Genomic DNA, 6,000 nt, shown 5'->3' on the forward strand with positions numbered 1-6,000 from the left:
GAGAAATGAGTTTATATGGCTACGAGTCTCTAAAAAAGAGTCTGGAGGCTGTCAGAAGGATTGCCCTTATGCACAACTGAGCAGAGTCAGAGAGACAGATAAAGCAGATACAACCCCCAGATATCGGTTCCTTCGAGAGCTAAATAGACCCATGGGAGTTATGGTCATGGCCGATGGGGTTAACTACCAGGTCAGATGGCCCCTCTTTGGAACTGGTGTTTATGTGTGACGAATGTGGACTAAGATGGGATCCCTCTTCATAAGACTTTCATGCTAATGTGCTGGAGGTGCAGTTAGTGTCGGGGTTTAAGATATATTTAGGGGATTTGAATCTCTGGACTGACAATGTGATAGCCAGGTACTGAGCCTCAACAGACTCCAGCACCTACAATCTGACTTATTGGGCTCACCACACTCAGCTAAAATGGAGTTGAAGAAGGACAACCACCACACCATGGAGCCTAGAGTGATTACAACTGAAAGTGGGAGGATTGCATCCAGCATCCATGTGGAATCTGAGCCTCCTCTTGACATAGAGGTGCAATGGACACAACCAATCCAATGTCCACATAGAAGAGGTGGCATTGGATTGGGAAAAGTGGACATGATGGCTGATGGGTATGGGGAAAGGCAGGAAGAGATGAGAGGTGGAGGCGTCTTTGGGACATGTAGCTGCCCTGGATGGTGCTTCAGGGGCAATCACCGGGCATTGTAAATCCTCACAGGGCCCACTGGATGGAATGGGGGAGAGTGTGGGCCATGGTGTGAACCGTTGACCATGGGGTGCGGGGGTGCCCAAAGATATACTTGCCAAATGCAATGGCTGTGTCATGATGATGGGAGGGAGTGTTGCTGAGGGGGTGGAGAGGAGGGGTGGGGGAGGTAGGGTTCAATGGGACCTCATATATATATTTTTTTAATGTAATATTATTACAAAGTAAATAAAATAAAAAATAAAAAAAAAAAGTCCCCCACTAAAATTGTAGAGGCATCATTCCTTCACTTAAATTTTCCAGTGTTGGCCTCGTGTTTGGAGTTGCCCTAGTTAGGAGCATAAATGTTTATGATTCTTTCTTCTTGAAAGTCTATCCCTTTTACTAATATGTAGTGTCCATCTTTGTCTCTCACAATACATTTGCATTTAAATTCTATTTCGTCATATATTAATATTGCTACTCCTAGTTTTTTGGTTATTATTTGCTTGTAAGATAGTTTTCCAGCCATTCACTTTCTTTTTTTTTTTTAAGATATTATAGCAATTTCTTTTATTTGGTAGATAAAAAGGACTTGAATGGTACTGTTGTTTTCGTGGAATCTAATGGTGTTAGCCATTAAATTGTTTAAAGGCTTTATTAAGATATAATCCACATACCATAAAATTCACCTGGTTAAGTGCACATTTCAATGATTTTAGTACATTCAAAGATTTGTGCAAACATCACCATACTCAAATTTTAGAACATTTTTCATCTCTTCAAAAAGCTCTGTACACTTTAGCAACCAGTCCTCACCCTTGCCTCAAACCTTGGCCAAGGCAACCTCTAATCTACTTTCTGAAATCTACTCTGGAAATTGTACGGAAATGAAACATATAATATATGTTATTTATATGTATTTCTTTTTTTTATGATTTTAAACTGCCCGTCTATTTATTATTTTAATAGCTACTGCCAAAATACATCCAGAGAGTTATATCACTTTACACTTTCAGCAATGTAAGTATCCATTTCCTCATATCTGGAATTATGAGACGATATTGACCTTTTTATTTTTTATTTTTATTTTTTCAAGCCCTCAGCATTGATTTTTTTTTAATTTTTTAATTCATTTTAAAAAAATATTACATTAAAAAAATATGAGGTCCCATTCAACCCCACCACCCCCACCCCACCAATCCCCCCACAGCAACACTCTCTCCCATCATCATGACACATCCATTGCATTTGGTAAGTATATCTCTGGGCATCGCTGCACCTCATGGTCGATGGTCCACATCATAGCCCATACACTCCCACGTTCCATCCAGTGGGCCCTGGGAGGATCTACAATGTCTGTCCGGTAATTGTCCCTGAAGCACCACCAAGGAAACCTCCAAGTCCCGAAAACACCTCCACATCTCATCTCTTCCTCCCATTCCCCACACCCATCAGCCACCATGGCCACTTTTCCCACACCAATGCCACATTTTCTCTATGGACCTTGGATTGGTTGTGTCCATTGCACATTTATGTCAAGAGGAGGCTTAGATTCCACATGGATACTGGATGCAATCCTCCTGCTTTCGGTTGTAGGCACCCTAGACTCCATGGTGTGGTGGTTGACATTCTTCAACTCCATGTTAGCTGAGTGGGGTAAGTCCAATAAATCAGAGTGGAGGAGTTGAAGTCTGTTGAGGCTCAGGGCCTGGCTATCATATGGTCAGTCCAGAGATTCAAATACCCGAGATATATCTTAAACCCCAGCACCAACTACAATTCCAGTAAAGTAGCAGGAAAGGCTTGTGAAAAGAGATCACATCTGAGTCCAGCTCCATCATGCAGAAACACCAGCTCCAAAGAAGGGCCAACTGACATGGCAGTGAACTCCATCTGCCATGACCATAGAACCTGTGGGTCTCTTTAGCCATCAAAAGAACCAGTACCTGGGGTTGCATCTACTTTATTTGTCTCTGAGACTCTGCTCAGGTGTGCATAAGGACAATCCTTCTGACAACCTCCAGACTCTTTTTTAGAGACTCATAGCCATATAAACTCATTTGTCCTTTCCATTTCCCCGTTACATTAGGTCAAACAGCATTTTAAACTCCTGTTATTATATGTAGACAGGGATATTCTGCTGGTCCGCGTTGAACCTTTAATTCAAGGTCATTTTCTAGTTGCATCATCAGCTGGTTCTTGGTAGTGATCCCTCCGTGCCACGGAGGCTCATCCCCGGGTGTCATGTCCCATGCTGGGGGGGAATGCATTGCATTTACATGCTGAATTTGGCTTCGAGACTGGCCACATTTGAGTAACATGAAGGCTGTCAGGAGGAAACTCCTAGGCACAGTGCTGCTCTAGGCCTTGATTTTATTTCAGGCGTACAGGCTCACAAGCATAGTCATTAGTATCAGGGGCTCACTGTTGGACCCTCATTCCCTCCTGGTCCTTACCGTTGCACCTGGGGGCCTGCTGCTGCTCCCCTAAGGACCACGACAGAGCACCCCCGGCCAGGAACCCAGTACCCCCACAGCTGTTGTTTTTAATTGTTTCCACTATGAGTATATCCAAACATTACCATGCACGCTGGACATATGACCTGTATAACTCCCTGTCAACCATATATCACCTGTCAATAACATCTTATACCAGTATTCCTCCCCTGCCATTGTTGAACCACTCTGTGATCCAAAACTTCCTGAAAAGTGAAGGCCAATATAATGTCAGGATCCCTTACTAGTAAAATGGAATATAGCAATGGGTTTAAAGGTTAGATATAGAATACATATTGATTTGGAAAAATTCTACATCCTATCTTTTTCTTTTCTTTTTTCCTAATTATTGAGCTTCTCTTCACAAGAGCCTTAGATCACAGTAATTCATATATACAATATACAGTATTCCCGCACATCCACCATAAAACCTTTTCCCTTCCACAGTGATATTCTTATAACTTATTCATATCATATTTACTGAAACTGATGTACAGACTCTGAGACAATAGCTTTCAAACAAGGTGACATCTGTGCTTACATTGTGGTCCATATTTTAGGCTATACAGTTTTCTAAATTTTCTAGTTATCCTATGTTTTAGATTATGGTTTACATTATTAGTCTGTCGTCCCCTAAATGTTTTTGGTGTAATATTACATGTTTTATATCCATCCTTGTGTACTCTCATGAAACTCCTCCCTTACCCCCACATTTACCTTGGTTCCATCCATTCAACATCCACTTCCTCCTCCCCTTGGGGCCCACAGTGACAGCCAATCTTCATTTCCTGAGGAGCCACGTCCAGAGATACTTGCAACAGTGTTCAGGGCCTGACTTGCTCAACTGCCCTAATGCCCTGGGAGCCATCCTTTCTCTCAAGAGATACAGTTCCCTCTTTTTTGATGGCATTAGTCCTCCCCAGGATGTGGGTCCACCCATACTCTCACTACTTGGGTCTCTATCCAATGGCACAACCCACCCTGGCAAAATGAGCATTCAGACATTCCCCAGGAGTCCATCCCGTGTCAGACCATCCCCTCTGAGCATCCTAAACAGGTAAACCTTTTAATTATATTTTGATACGGTTTCTCAGCATTTTACACAACCAACACCTGACACTCTCCTATGTTCGTATGTTGCCCCTTTCTACCCCCAATTTTTGGGGCACTATTACCCATCTGCCTATCCCCAGCCCCCCTTCAAACTTGCAAAGCCCCACCCAAAGGCAACCCCTTGCCTCCATTGTATCTCTTCTTTGTGCTCATACTTACTGCCAGCTCATCATAGATTCCACCCCTGCAGACGTCGGTTCACATCCTTCCTCCCCCCCCTGATTTCCTGTAAGCCTATCTTCCAGTCTCTAGCTCTCTAGGCAGCTTGCTTATTTCATATCATTGAGGTCATGTAGTATTTGTCCTTCAATGCCTGGGTTGCTTCACTCAGCATAAGGTTCTCAAGATTCATCCATGTTATCACGTGTGTTTGTAGTGTATTTGTTCTTAAAGCCGAGTAGTATTCCATTGTGTGTATATACCATATTTTATTGATCCACTCATCTGTTGATGGGCATTTGGGTTGATTCCAACTTTTGGCGATAGCAAACAATGCTGCTATGAACATTGGTGTGCATATATCTCTTTGTGTCCTTGTTTTCAGTTCTGCTGGGTATATACCCAGCAGTGGTATTGCTGGGTCATATGGCAAATCTATGGTTAGTTTTTTGAGAAACTGCCAAACTGTCCTCCAGAATGGTTGAATCCTTCTGCATTCCCACCAGCAGTGGATGAGTGTTCCCATTTCTTAACGTCCTCTCCAGCATTGTATTCTTCTGTTTTTTTCATAGCTGCCAAACTTATGGGAGTAAGATGGTATCTCATTGTAGTTTTGATTTGCATTTCCCTGATAGCTAGAGATTTGGAGCATTTTTTCATGTGCTTTTTAGCCATTTGTATTTCTTCTTTGGAGAAGTGTCTGTTTAAATCTTTTTCCCATTTTTAAATGGGTTGTTTATCTTTTTATTTTCAAGATACAGGAGTTCTTTATATATGCAAGTTATAAGTCTCTTATCAGATATATGGTTGCCAAATATTTTCTCCCATGGTGTAGGTTCCCTTTTTACTTTCTTGAGAAAATCCTTTGAGGTGCAGAAGGCTTTAATTTTGAGGAAGTCCCATTTATCTATTAGTTCTTTTGCTGCTCATGCTTTTGGTATGATATTCATGAAGCCATTTCCTATTACAAGGTCCTGTAGATGTTTCCCTACACTGCTTTCCAAGATCTTTGTGGTCTTGGCTCTTATATTTAGGTCTTTGATCCATCTTGAGTAGATCTTTGTATAAGGTGTGGGATGGTAATCCTCTTTCATTCTTGTACATATGGATATCCAGTTCTCCAGGCACCATTTGTTGAATAGGCCATTCTCTCCCAGTTGAGAGGGTTTGGTGGCTTTATCGAATATTATATGGCTATATATATGAGGTTCTATATCAGAACTTTCAATTCGATTCCATTGGTCTGTGTGTCTCTCCTTATACCAATTCCATGCTGTTTTCACTACTGTAGCGTTGTAGTAGATTTTGAAGTCAGGTAGTGTGATTCCTCCAATTTCGTTTTTCTTTTTCAATATGTCTTTGGCTATTCGGGGCCTCTTTCCTTTCCAAATAAATTTCATAGTTGTTTTTTCTAGTTCCTTAAAGAAGGCTGTGTTGATTTTTATTGGGATTGCATTGAATGTGTAGATCAGTTTTGGTAGGATAGACATCTTAATAATATTTAGTCGTCCTATCCATGAACAAGGAATATTCTTCCA

This window comes from Dasypus novemcinctus, chromosome X (genome assembly GCF_030445035.2).
Source record: "Dasypus novemcinctus isolate mDasNov1 chromosome X, mDasNov1.1.hap2, whole genome shotgun sequence".
Classification (NCBI taxonomy): Eukaryota; Metazoa; Chordata; class Mammalia; order Cingulata; family Dasypodidae; genus Dasypus; species Dasypus novemcinctus.